This window comes from Hippopotamus amphibius, chromosome 10 (genome assembly GCF_030028045.1).
Source record: "Hippopotamus amphibius kiboko isolate mHipAmp2 chromosome 10, mHipAmp2.hap2, whole genome shotgun sequence".
Lineage (NCBI taxonomy): Eukaryota > Metazoa > Chordata > Mammalia > Artiodactyla > Hippopotamidae > Hippopotamus > Hippopotamus amphibius.
This window is the reverse complement of record NC_080195.1, coordinates 114,877,423-114,891,513: the sequence shown is the minus strand read 5'-3', so window position 1 is coordinate 114,891,513 and position 14,091 is coordinate 114,877,423.

Genomic DNA, 14,091 nt, shown 5'->3' with positions numbered 1-14,091 from the left:
TCCACATCTGCATCTTTATTCTTGCCCTGCCACTAGATTCATAAGTACAATTTTTTTTAGATTCCATATATATGAGTTAGCATACAGTATTTGTTTTTCTGGCTTACTTCACTCTGTATGACAGACTCTAGGTCCACCCACCTCACTACAAATAACTCAGTTTCATTCCTTTTTTGGCTGAGTAATATTCCATTGTATATATGTGCCACATCTTTATCCATTCATCTGTTGATGGGCATTTAGGTTGCTTCCCTGTCCTGGCTATTGTAAATAGTGCTGCAATGAACAATGTGTTACATGTTTCTTTTTGTTTTGTTTTTATAAATGTATTTATTTATTGGCTGCATTGGGTCTTCATTGCTGTGTGCAGGCTTTCTCTAGTTGTGGTGAGCAGGGGCTACTCTTCGTTGTGGTGTGCGGGCCTCTCATTGCAGTGGCTTCTCGTGTTGTGGAGCACAGGCTCTACGCACGCAGGCTTCAGTAGTTGTGGCACCTGGGCTCAGTAGTTGTGGCGCACAGGCTTAGTTGCTCCATGCCATGTGGGATCTTCCCAGCCTAGGGATGGAACCCGTGTCCCCTGCATTGGCAAGCAGATTCCTAACCCCTGTGCCGCCAGGGAAGTCCATGTGTCTTTTTGGATGATGGTTTCTCAGGGTGTATGCCCGGCAGTGGGATTGCCAGGTCACATGGGTGCTTCTGTTCGGACACACATCTACCCTATGTACGTGTGTATAATAGTTAAAAATCATTTTACATATTTCAAACATTGACATTTGAGGTCACCACCGCTCTGTTGATTGGAGAACGCGCACTTCCTCTGAATGAGAGATTGTTGGGAGAAGAGGTTGCCGTGTGGTCACTGCAGTAGCACTCCCTCCCTTTTCAGCTCAGGAGTCCTTATTTACCGAAAGGGGATGAAACAGCTCATGGTTTTTCCTTTTTTTTAAAAAAAAGTCTATTCAAAACACAGATACACTGGTATTATAACTGTGCTTCTAGAGCCTTTGTAATGGAAAGTCAGGCTGGGGTCTTGGCAGTCAGAGTGTCACATGGGACTCAGCGCGGCTGACCCTGTGGGGTTGGCTTCGTTCAGTGCAGTGTTTCCCAGTCTTGGGGGTTTTCAGACCATTTAGATTCTCCCCGGGAAGCGGCAGCGAACTGTGACCAACAACATCCTCAATGTCTGATTTGCCAGGTGGGACTTTTTAAGTTGCTCTCATCAGATTTCACCCATCATTTTGTGACAGAGCAGTTCAGTTTTTTATCATGAAGATTTTTAAACATACTCAAAAGTAGAGAGATGGTGGTGAAGCCCCAGGTACTTAAACTTCATGTACTTAACGTCTGTTTGCATCGCAGACGTGTAAGGACGTCTCGCTACCGTCTCAGGAGGGCGCAGCCTGGCGTAAGCTTGGCTCTATGAACCACCCCCAGAGGTGCCTCTCCTTTCCTTTCATATCTCCCTGGGCTGGGGTGCAGCAGCCACGTCTGTCAGGGTGTCACGGCGTGTGTGTGTGTGTGTGTATGTGTGCGCGTGCGCGCCAAGAGTGAGTGAGATGGAATAAATGCGTTGTTGGCACTTGGCATTTCCGGCTGGCGTTTCAGGGCAAAAATGAGGCAAGGCTCTACCCTTGAGAAAAGGATGCTCGACCAGGCGCTCCAGGAACTGTTAGTACCAGACAAACAACTTGGGAAGAAGGCTGGTGTCTGTCTTGGGGCACAGGGATTAGAATCTCAGAGGACTTTGCAAGTGGCAACACAGACTAGCCCTGGAGGCAGAATTCCTGTCCTTGTCACCAGGCACAGGCAGCATGGATCAAAGCAGGAAGAAAAGGCACCTTGTTGGACCAGGCTTTTTATCCCAGTTAATCCACATAAGCTTTTTTTTTTTTAAGTTTTTTTCTTTTTTTTTTTGGCTGCGTTGAGTGTTCATTGCTGCACACGGGCTTTCTCTAGCTGTGGCGAGCGGGGGCTACTCTTCCTTGCGGATCGTGGGCCTCTTGTTGCAGAGCACGGGCTCTAGGCTTGTGGGCTTTAGTAGTCGCAGCAGGTGGGCTCAGCAGTTGTGGCTCACAGGCTTAGTTGCTCCACGGCTAGTGGGATCTTCCTGGACCAGAGATCGAACCCGTGTTCCCCACATTGGCAGGCAGATTCTCAACCGCTGCGCTACCAGGGAAGTCCCCAGATAACCTTTTGAAAAATAGGAGGAAACAGCCCCGGAAATGCTAAGTAAATTGATCAGATTGTCCCAGCGCAAGTAGCGGATAACGGTGAACTGGTTCCAGCAACACCAGTAAAGGACGGTGTCGGCCCACAAGATGAACTGCCACTGTCTCTCCAGCAAAGGTGGGCTGGCTCAGGGTCAGCCGGGAGTGCAGGTGGGGTCTGCAGCCTACGGGAGTCCCTGCCAGCTGACTAAATCCAGCTCCAGCGGTATTCCTCCGCCTGCTCCGGTTTGGCCCCTCACCCAGGGGTTTGCCTTGCCTCAGGCCGATAGCAAGCTGGCTTCACGTGGACAGAGGAAGGAGACCTTCCCCCAAGACACCCAGCATCTCACGTCTCATTGACCCAGATTGGTGCTGTTCATTTTTCCAATCAGAAAATGAACAGCTTCCAAATTCTTCATGTGAAATGAGTATGATACTGATAAAACCTCGCAAAAGTGGGACACACACACGCGCGCACACACACACACACACACACACACACACACAGAGAAAACTACAGGGGAGTCTCAGTTCTGAATGTGGATGCAAAAGTCCTAAATAAAATGTGGGCAAACAGAATCTAGCAGCATATTCACTATGCCTCAGTTAGGTGGGATTTATTCTAGAAAGTAAGGATGAAGGATAACACATTTGTTCTAAGTGTCCTCAGGTGACGCCCAGTCACACTTGTGTTGGATCTCTTAGCCGGCTCCGTGATGGTCATGTTATCAGTGAGCTGCGTGATGCTTACAGTACAACATTGTACTTGGAGAACTGTACTGAGGTGAGCCTCCAGCCGGTCCTGCTCAGTCAAGTAGTCGCTGCACCGGCCCCGCCCAGACCAGCCTCCCGCTCAACGCGTGTGGCTGTCGTCTTGTTTCATTTTGCTTTTATTATCTTAATCTAGAGACCCAGAGGTTATCACGCGAAGTGAAGTAAGTCAGGGAAAGACAAATCTCTTACGATATCACTTACATGTGGGATCTAAAATATGATACAAGTGAATTTATTTACAAAACAGAAATAGACCCACAGACATAGAAAACAAACTTACGGTTACCAAAGGGGAATAGGGGAGCGGAGGGGTAAGTTGGGAGTTTGGGGTTAACAGATGCAACATACTATATATAAAATAGATACCCAACAAGGACCTATTGTATAGCACAGGGAACTATATTCAATATCTTCTAATAACCTATGTGGGAAAAGAATCTGAAAAAGTATATATATGTATATGTATCATTGAATCACTTTGCTGTATACTTGAAATATTGTAAATCAACTATACTTCAATAAAAACAAAACTAAAAAACAATCTGCACCAAACAATACAATTTTGCCCTTTTTGTGTTTTTGTTTTAAAGATTTATTATTTTTTTTATTATTTATATGTTTATTTTTGTTTGTGTTGGGTCTTTGTTGCTGCGCACAGGCTTTCTCTAGTTGCAGCAAGTGGGGGCTACTCTTCCTTGCAGTGCGCGGGCTTCTCATTGCAGTGGCTTCTCTTGATGTGGAGCACAGGCTCTAGACACACTGGCTTCAGTAGTTGTGGTATGTGGGCTCAGTCGTTGTGGCTTGAGGGCTCTAGAGCGAACTCAGTCGTTGTGGCGCGCGGGCTTCGTTGCTCTGAGACATGTGGGATCGTCCCAGACCAGGGCTCGAACCCGTGTCCCCCGCATTGGCAGGCGGATTCTTAACCACTGCGCAACCAGGGAAGCCTTTGCCTGTTTTTGAACTTTATGTAAATGGAATCACTCCGTAGCGCCTTGCCTTGCTTTGACTCAGTTTGTCTGCAACGGTCAATATGTTTTTGGACGCAGCTGGCTTGAAATTTGCAGCTTGAGGCACGTGAGTTGAGTAGTTAATACATGTGGGTGGCGCAGCTGACCAGCTGGAGGAACAGGGGGAGAAGGGGTGCATGGGGGCACATCCCAGAGGCAGGGATGAGCGTGGATGTGTGCGGATCAGGACAGGCTGGCACTAGGCTGTGCTCTGCAAACACATGGCCCTCATTCCCCCCTCACCCCCCACGTCTGAGAGGTCCAGCCGCTCTGACTCCCCCCACTGTCGTCCTCCCTGTGGCGGCTGGTAGGGCAGCCCCCACCTGGATGGAGCCTGGGCAGCCCGCCGGCGCAGAGACAGAGGAACCCCTTGCTGGTTCTTCAATTCTGATCAGAGCAACATGTGAACTTCCTGCCACACTTCATCGGTCAAAGCAAATCACACGGCCACTCTGGACTGCAGTCAGAGGGGCGCCAGAGGGAGGGTCCTGGGATGCTGGGTGGACAGCAACATCCTCCAGAGCACCTTGACGGCACAGCACGTGGGAAGGAGAGTCAGGGCAACATCGTACGGGTCCTCGTGAGCTTGGGAAGGACCTGGAGCTCGTTCTGAGCGGTGGGAAGGGTGTGAGCAGGGGGATGATACGTTCTGATTTATGTTTTTAAAGTAGTGTCTCGCTGCAGGATGGGGAAGAGACTAAAGTGTGGAGGAAGGGGACGAAAGTGGAAGCTCCTGCTGTGGTCCAGGCAGGCGGGGAGGCAGCTTGGACCGTGGGGGGTTGGGGGGGAGGCTGTTGAGTCCGGGATGGGTCCCTGGCTTCCCCTAGCACAGCCCTGACAGACGGACAGACAGATGAGACTGGCACCTTTTCATGCTGTTGGCCATTTGCATGTCTCTGTGAAGCACCTGCTCCAGTCTCTGCCCAGTTTTTTTGTTTTGGGCTGGCCACGAGGCTTATGGGACCTTACTTCCCTGACCAGGGACCGAACCCTTGTCCCCTGCAGTGGAAACGTGGAGTTCTAACCGTGGACCGCCAGGCAATTCCCCCTTCTACCCAGTTTCAAATCAAGTAGTATGTTTTTTTCCTGTGTAGTTTTAGGAGTTCTTTACACGTCTGAGCCCGTTGTTGATGTGGGTTGCAAGTATCTATCCCAGTCCACGGCCTCCTTTTCTGTCCCAGTGGTGTGTTTCGATGAACACGTCTCCAAATGTAACTAGTCCTATTCAGCAATATTTCTTTTATGGACAGTGCTTTCTGGGTCCTGTTTAAGACATCCTTGCTCCCGAGTTCCTGCCTTTGCCATAAGCTTCTTGTCTTACGTGCACACCTAGGGCACACTCAGGATTCCTCTCTGACCGTTTCATGTGTGTCACATGAGATTGATTGTTTTTCTACATGAATAGCCCATCACTCCAGCAACCTTTATTGTGGAAACAGCTGCAGCCTTCCCCTGCAGAGCTGAGGGGGTCTCTGTTGAATCATACACAGGTAGACCGGGTCCATTTCCGGATTCTCCTATCCCGTGTACCTCCTGGTACCTCACATATATTGGGAATGAACAGGAGCCCACAGGACCTGCCGGTGGTCAGATGTGGGTGAGAGAGAAGGTTCCTGGTCACCTCTACAGGCTATAGCCTCAGCAGATCTTTTTTTTTTTTTTTCTTTATCAATTTCATTGCTGATGAAGCTGATGGGAGAACATGAATGTAGGTTTTAAGGTCCACAGCACTTGTACCATCTCCATCCATGGTTTGACCTTGGGGCGGCCCACCTGAGGGGCAGCCTGTGTCCACGGGGCGTGCACAGTCTCCAGGGTGCTGCCAATGCCAGCCTGGGGAGGACACAGGAGAGTCAGTCCCCAGGGTTCACACCTTTTAAACTGATCAGTGTCCTGTGGTCTGGAGACATGGACAAGTCAAGGTCAAGGTCATCCATGGAACAGGCACGCCACCCTCCTCTCCTGGGAAGGGGGGGGTGCGGGAGGAGAGGGGAGGGGCTGGCACCGTAGTGAGTGCTGCTTCCTCGTGGAAACACAGCACAGAGCTAAAGGGGTGTCACTCCCCACCCCAGGATTCCTCAGTGCTCTCTCCCAGCCTCCTGGGCAGAGGCCGGTGGGGTCCAGAGTGGGCTGGGGAGGGGACGTCCCTCAAGGCTGCCCTCCCTTGTGCACAGGCCATGTCCCCCATACCCACCCCCCAGCCCTCCTGTTCCATGGATGGATGGTTGGCTTCATCCCAGGAAAGTTTTGAAAAGGTGAGAACCATGCAGTAATCGACTCAACGGCAGCCCTGAGGTCAAGGCTGAAACTTCATCCCCAGCTATCCACCTCACCTGAGCCTCCCCAGCACCTGTGCAGGAGACCGAACGAGAACAAAGCCGGCAATCTGAACCTGCCGGAACTGGGAACGCGTAACCCTCCTCCCGTGTCCAGTCCCTAAGAGACGGCACGTCCAAAGCCAAAATCACCATCCCCCTTCATGTTTAAAGACATTGACGCTCAAGGTCTCTTCCTCCCACAGCATCTTATGTAATGGAAGCTTCTCAACCGTACAGTCCTAAGGCCACCAGGTGGCTGCTTTCTCTTACCCCTGTTCCAGGAGCAGCGGGATGGGCCTGAAGACACAGCCCTGCGAGTCCTCGTGGCCCGTCAGGAGAGCTCCCTGCCCAGGGACATCAGAACTGCGCGCAGCCCTGGTGGAGGGTTCCTGGTGGCCGGATGACTCACGCGGATGGCACGGTGTGGCTCTCGGGGAATGTACCTCCCCCCCTGCCTTGGGACTCACTGTTAGAGTGAGCTCACCCCTGACCAGGGTCCCCATCTCAGGACAGACTGCAGTCTTGCTCAGAGGATGCCCGGCTCGTCCAGGTGAACTTGGCTCACTCGCAGCTGGAGCTTCCTTGGGGAGCCTGTTCAAGCCATACGCAGCAGAGTCTGAAACTCAGAAAACCTCCACCTGCACCTGGTGGACAAACAGTCAAGCATCTGCTTCAAATTCCAGGTCTTATAAGGATAGAAAAGTGGGCAGTGGCCCGATTCCTGGAAATGCCCACCCTTTCCCCAAAATAGCTGGAGTACGCCTCACACTCATTAGCCTATGAAATTACTGACCCCTGTAAAAACTGACAACCCCATACCCTGGTGCCTTTCTCACCTTTTGGGATAGCCTACACTCTGTCTGTGGAGTATGTTTCTCTCTAAATAAAACCACTTCTTACCTAAAACAAACAAACAAACAAACAAATAATTACAGGTCTTTTTCTTTTTTAACAAGTTGAATCCAATGAAACTGCCATTTTCTGTTGCTTTAGAAATGGTCACACATCAGCCACTTCACGGGCTTCAACCTAACACATCCCAAGGTTGGGTTGGTTGCCATTGCAAGATGGGCAAGAAGGTCAGTGGGGAAAAGTAGAGGCACAGGTGTCCAACCACCTGGGTTTACGCCTGGCTCTGCTCCCTGTTAGCTGCAGACCTTGGGCAAGTCCCCTGACCTCTCCATGCCTCTTTGTCCTCTTCTGTAAAGTGATGATTCAATAGTACTCACCTCCTGTGATAGGTGTGAAGGGTCCATTACTTACTGTAGCTAAAGTTCCTAGAACCGTGCCTGGCATGTGCGTAGCACGTGCTCAAGCAGGGTTAGCTGCTGTTATTAGCAGTAACACTGTTAGCAGCTGCAGATAGGACACAGTGGTGTGGAGAAGGACAAGCAGAGGAGGAACCAGGAGCCCTAATAGGCTTGTTTTGCAAAGTGAGGACTTGACAGGTGGTGTAAGAAGCTACTGAGTACAGGCCAATATGGGAAAAGAATCTAAAAAAGAGTGGGCACATGTATATGTGTAACTGATTCACTTTGCTGTACATCTGAAACTATCACAACATTGTAAATCAACTATATACTCCAATAAAAAATTTTAATAAAAATTAAAAAAAGAAATTACTGAGTACAAAACATACTCTGAAATTGACAAAACATTGTTAGGAAAACTAGAGCTAAATAAATAGACATCCCATGTTCATGGACTAGAAGCTTATTCCTCAAATCAAAAAGAATAAAATACTTAGGAATAAATTTAATCAAGGAAGTGCAAGATTTGTACACTGAAAATTACAAAAAATTGCAGAGAAATGAAAGAATAAATAAGTGGAATGGTATCGTTTATTCACAGATTGGAAAGTTTAACATGGTTAAGATGGCAGTACTCCCCCCAGACAAGCTACGGATTCAATTCAATCTCACAGTCCTAACAGCCTCTTTGCACAAATGGAAAAGCTGATCCTAAAACTATATGGAATTGCAAGGAACCCCAAACAGCCAGGACAATCTTGAAAAAGAAGAAGAGAATTGGAAGACTTGTACTTCCTGAATTCAAAATCTGGTACAAAGTCAGAGTAATAAAATGGCATGGTACTGGCTGGCATAAGGATAGATGTATAGATCTGTAGAACAGAATTGCGGGTCCATAAATAAACCCTAGCATCTATGGTCAGTTGATTTGACAAGAGTATTAAGACCAGTCGATGGGGAAAGAATAGTCTCTTTAACAAATGGTGCTGAGACAACTGGTTATCCACATGCAAAAGATGAAGTTGGATTCTTATCTCACACCACATACAAAAAATTAACTCAAAGCAGATCAAAAATCTAAATATAATAATCAAACCCATAAAACTCATTGAATACAACCTGGTAAATTGTTATGACCTTGGATTCGGCAGTGGTTTCTTAGGACAGCAAAGTGCAAGCCATAAAAGAAGAAAAAATAAATTGGAGTTCATCAAAATTGAACATTTTTGTGCATTAAAAGACACTGTCAAGAAAGTGAAAAGACCTCACAGAATGGGAGCAAATATCTGCAAATTACATACCTGATGAAGGGTCCAGTCTCCAGAATATGTGAAGAATTCTTACGACTCAACAACAAAAAGTGAAACAACCCAGTTGAAAATGGGCAAAGGATCTGAAGAGACATTTTCCCAAAGAAGATATGCAAATGACCAAGAAGCACATGAGAAATGCTCAGCATCGCTTGTCATTAGGGAAACGCAAATCAAAACAATCAGATACTGCTTCACACCCCCTAGGATGGCCATGATCAGAACAAGGAGTGATGGCAAGTGCTGGTGAGTGCGTGGACAGAGTGGAACTCTCCTGTGTTGCTGGTGGGAGGGTGACGTGGTGCAGCTGTGGGGAAAACAGTTTGGCGATTTCTCAAAAGGTTAAACATGGAATTATCACATGACTGAGCGACCCTATGTTTAGGTATATACCCAAGAGAAATGAAAACATACATCCACACCAAAACTTGTCCGTGAGTATTCACAGCAATATTAATCATAGGAACCACAAGGTGGAAACAATGTAAATGTCCATCCGCTGATGAATGGAGGAATAAAACATGGTATAGCCATACGACGGCATTTTATTGGACAATGAAAAGTACTGATACACGTGACAGCATGGATGAATCTTGAAGACATGCTGCCTGAAGGAAGGCAGTCACAAGGGACCGCATGCTATGTGATTGCATTTCTATGAAATGTCCAGAATAGGCAAATCTAGAGAGACAGAAAGTAGGTTAATGTTTGCCAGGGGCTGGGCGTATGGAAGGATTGGTGTGGGGTGGTGGCTAAGGGGTTGGGGGTTCTCTCTGTGGTGATACAACGGCTCTCCAACTGTCTGTGGTGAGGGCTGCACAACTCTGTGAATACACTGAAAGCCCTTGCATTGTACGCTTTAAGTGAGTGAATTGGATGGTATGTGAATTGTATCATAAACCTCTTGCAAATATAAAAAGTTATTGGCATAAGAAAGCATTTATTTTTATTGCTAAAATAGGTGTGGTCTAAAGTTCAGAAAACAAGAAAAGAAGTCCAGGATATTGTCCGCACTATGGCAACGAACACCATTTAAAAAAGGGCCAAAGAAATTCTCTCTGAGACCTGGCACTGCAGTGGAAAGAGATGTGAGGCTGCTTCTACCATCAGCTCTGCTCCTGCCTTCACTTTGCTGTCCTGTGGATGAGAACTGTTTCCTCCTGCTGCCCTGAACCTGGAAGAGCCAGCCGCCCATCCGCTTCCCAGACACGCCCCCAGGAGAGCTCACACCTCCTCGTCTGCCTCAATCTCCTGCCTCTTCCTGAGCTGCACACCCTTCTGCTGGCCCTTAGGGACCTCGGGTACAGGGGCAGCAAGCTCCTCCGCAACAGACGTTTATTTTTTCACAGTTCTGAAAGTCTGAGATCAGGTGGTCGCTGGGCTGGTCTCTCTCATTGCCTTACAGATGACCGCTTTCTCCCTGTGTCCTCACGTGGTCTTCCCTCTGTGTGCGTACATCCTCGTGACTCTCCCCCGTCTTATAGGGACACCAGTCAGACTGGGTTCTGGCCTGCTATGGACTGAATATTTGTGCACCCCTCCCCCAACCAAAAAACCCCCAACGTGATGGTGTTTGGAGGCGGGGACTTTGGGAGGTGATGAGGTCACGGAGGTAGAGCCCTCGTGATGGGGTTAGTGCCCTTATAAGAAGAAAGACAAGTGAGCTTGTCCCTGCCCTCCCCTCCCCCTCCGTCTACAAGCCAGAAAGAGAGCCCTCAACAGGCTGGTGCCTTGATCTTGGGCTTCTGTCTCCAGAACTATGAGAAATAAATGCCTGTTGTGTAAGCCAAGCCCCTACTTTGGTTAAAAAAAATGATTCTGACACTTGTTGAAAGGGTGAGGAAGACTTTATTTGAGACTATTGCAATAGGAGGGAGAGAGACAGGGCTCAACTCCGAGTGCAAGGAGGAAGCTGGGGATTTGCAGATGAGGAGCAGAGTGAGGGCTCAGTGGATGGAAACTACTAGAAGACATCAGGCGGGGAGATCCTTGATAAAATGACCTTATAGAGTTCTTGCTAAAGCAGGCCAGGGACTTCTACATCAAAAGAGGGGAACGAGGAGCTTGATCAGAAGTCAAGGGTGATCAGATATGGTGGAGGGGAGTCTCTCTAAACCGACTTGGCAGGATTCCTGCTAAAACTGGCCTAGGCAGTCCCAAAACAAGGTGGGTGGGGGTATGCTAGTGGAGAAGAGGGCTCAGGAGAGCCTGACCAAGGTTTGGTCAAGGAGTCCATCTGGTCACCCTAAAGGCCTCATTTTCACTTAATCACCTCTTCAAAGACTTTATTTACAAACAGAGTAACATTTTTTGGTATGGGGTGGGTGGCACTCACCATATGAATTTGGGGAGGACAAAGTTCAGCCCATAACAAGGACCCACTGTGCAAGCAGCTAGGGTAGGGGGTCCCCGGAGAAAGAGAAGCAGGCATGGCCTTCTTGACACAAGAGAAGCCGTTTTTTGGCCTAAGCCATTCTGTGATCTAGGCCTGGCTGCAGTGCTTGCTCTTAAACAGGTCTTAGTAATTAATGATCTTTAGGGAAGTGAGGGAACACAGGAACACAGGAAAAGCAGTGAAAGAACAATAGTTCAGTGGTAAAACGGAGCCCTACTTCCTCCTCAAGGGATGTATATCACAATCTGATACAGTCTTTCAGTTCTGCAGGAACAGAACCCCCACTGGGGTGGAGGGTGGGATGATGGTGTTGACCCGCCTGGCTTCAATCAGCTAAAGCTGGGACTCTGGTGACCTTGGCCCCAATTCTGTGCTGAATTCTCCTCTGCTCACACCCCTCATGAATATGCATGTATCCTTAGCTTAAAACTTCCCCAGTTTTGCTGTTCAGGGAGACGCTGCTTTGGGAAAGATCCCAAGATCCCCGCTGCTCTCCTTATTTGCTACAAGTAATAAATCCTTTCTTCTCCTGTTCTTTGGCTTGCACCCACCAAGAGGCAAACCCGGTTTTCAGGTAACAACAGGGAATACCTGTACTCCCTCTGACTTTTTTAAAATCAGTTAATTAATTAAATAATTTTTGGCTTCATTGTGTCTTCGTTGCTGCGTGTGGGCTTCCTCTAGTTGAGGCTGGCAGGGGCTACTCTTCACTGTGGTGGTTTCTCACTGCGGTGGCTTCTCTTGTTGCAGAGCATGGGCTCTAGGCGCGCAGGCTTCAGAAATTGTGGCACACGGGCTTGGTTGCTCCACGGCATGTGGGATCTTCCCGGACCAGGGATTGAACCCGTGTCCCCTGCCATGACAGGCGAGTTCTTAACCTCTGTGCCACCAGGGAAGTCCCAGATTGTGCACTTTCAATGGTAAAATATACGGGTTTTTTTTTTAAAGGATCTATGAATCCACATGGTGTAAATAAATGAATAAATACACAAGTGGGGGAGAAGAAAATCTCTCATAGTGGAATGCCAAGTAGTAAGTGTAGAAGGAATGATGGAATCACAAAACCACCCCTGGGCAAGCATCTTAATCGAAATTGACTCAGACAGAAATCATCAATGGAAGCTCTGTTAGAGGATGAAATTTGACAAGTCAGAGTACTCACATAGTTTCAAAGCATCTCTGCATAAGATGTTTACTAATTACAAGAGTGAAAAGGGTGACTTTACAGTGGAGCAAGCCAGTGGGCAAAGGGAACTTTGCCAGTGATGAGACACACAGACAGATCAAGTGCCCCGACAGATCACAGACCCCGACTCAGCACCACTCCTGTGGTCTCCACCCAAAGTGCATCCCCTGGGTGGAATTAGACCACTCCAAGAACATTCTACATAATCCCTGGCTTGCACACTTCAAAAATATTGACGCCCTGGGAATTCCCTGGCAGTCCAATGGTTAGGACACCACGATTGCACTGCTTAATCCCTCGTTGGGTAACTAAGATCCCGCAAGCAGCACAGTGCAGCCAGAGAGAAAGAAAAAGGAAGGAAGGAAGCGGGTGGGGAGGGAGGGAGGAAGAAAGTGGTGACATCTTAATACAAAGAATGGCTAAAGCGGCTCAGCCACTGAGTGTGGCATGTGGTCAGGGACTGGCTGTGCAGGACACTGTTGGAACAATTAGCAAGCTCTGAGTAAGGTCTGTTGGTTAGATCATAGCTTTGTATCAATGTTAACTTTTTGTTCGTTTTTTAAAGTCTCTAATTTTTTGAGTGGTTTTAGCTTAACTTCTTGATTTTGACAATTGAACTGTGGTTATGGGAAACAATTCTTTGTTTTGGGGAAATACACACTGACGTAGCTGGGGGTAAAGGGACATTGTGTCTCCAACTTACTCTCAACCATTCAGAAAAACCAGATAGATGGATGGTAGGTAAATTGATGACAGAGACTTATACACATGTTACATGTAAGAATCTAAGAGACACAGAGACAGAGAGAGAAGTGTAAAGTAAACGTTATAAAAACTTAACGTTTAGAAAATCTGGGTGTAGGGTACCTGGAAACTCTTTATACTATTTTTGCCACTTTTCTGACATTCTGAAATTATGTCAGAAAAAAATTTTTTTTAATTTTAATGCTTGCGTTTTAAAACGACACAGATGCATCGTCTCTCACAGTTCTGGAGCCCAGAAGTCCAAGCTCGAGGTGTGGCAGGGCCGGGTTCCCTCCAGGGGCTCTGGCGGGGGGCGGGGGGTCCTTGCTGCCTCCTGCAGCCCCTGCCGGTTGCCTGTGCTCTTGTCTTGTGCCTGGATGACTCCAGTGTCTGCCTCTGTCTTCACACGGCCAGCTCCCCTCTGTGGGTCTGTGTCCAAACTTCCCTCTTACAAGGACACCCGTCACATTGGATTTACAACTCCCTTCCTTATTGAGCGGGACCTCAATCTTAAGTTGAGTATATCCTCCAAGACCTTATTTCCAAGTAAGATCGCACTCACAGATTCAGGGTTAGTAAAAGTGTAACATCTGAGAATCGGTGAGTACCTGGGAATTCTTACACTATCCTTGCCACTTTTGTGGCAGTCTGAAATTATGCCGAGATAAAATAATTCAGAACATAATGAAAAACTCCCCACTGGAAACCCTCCCAAGCACCCAGGTCATTGAAGCTAAAGTCTGGACCGTGGCCTGGACCTGGCCTCCCCTCCCACCCTCTGACCACTGCTGCTCCCACCCTGGCCAGACCGACCTTCCCTGGTTCCCCGGACACCCAGCCTTGTTCCTGCCCCAGGCCTTTGCCCTGGCTGACTGCAGCAGAGGATGTCCTTCTCCAGAA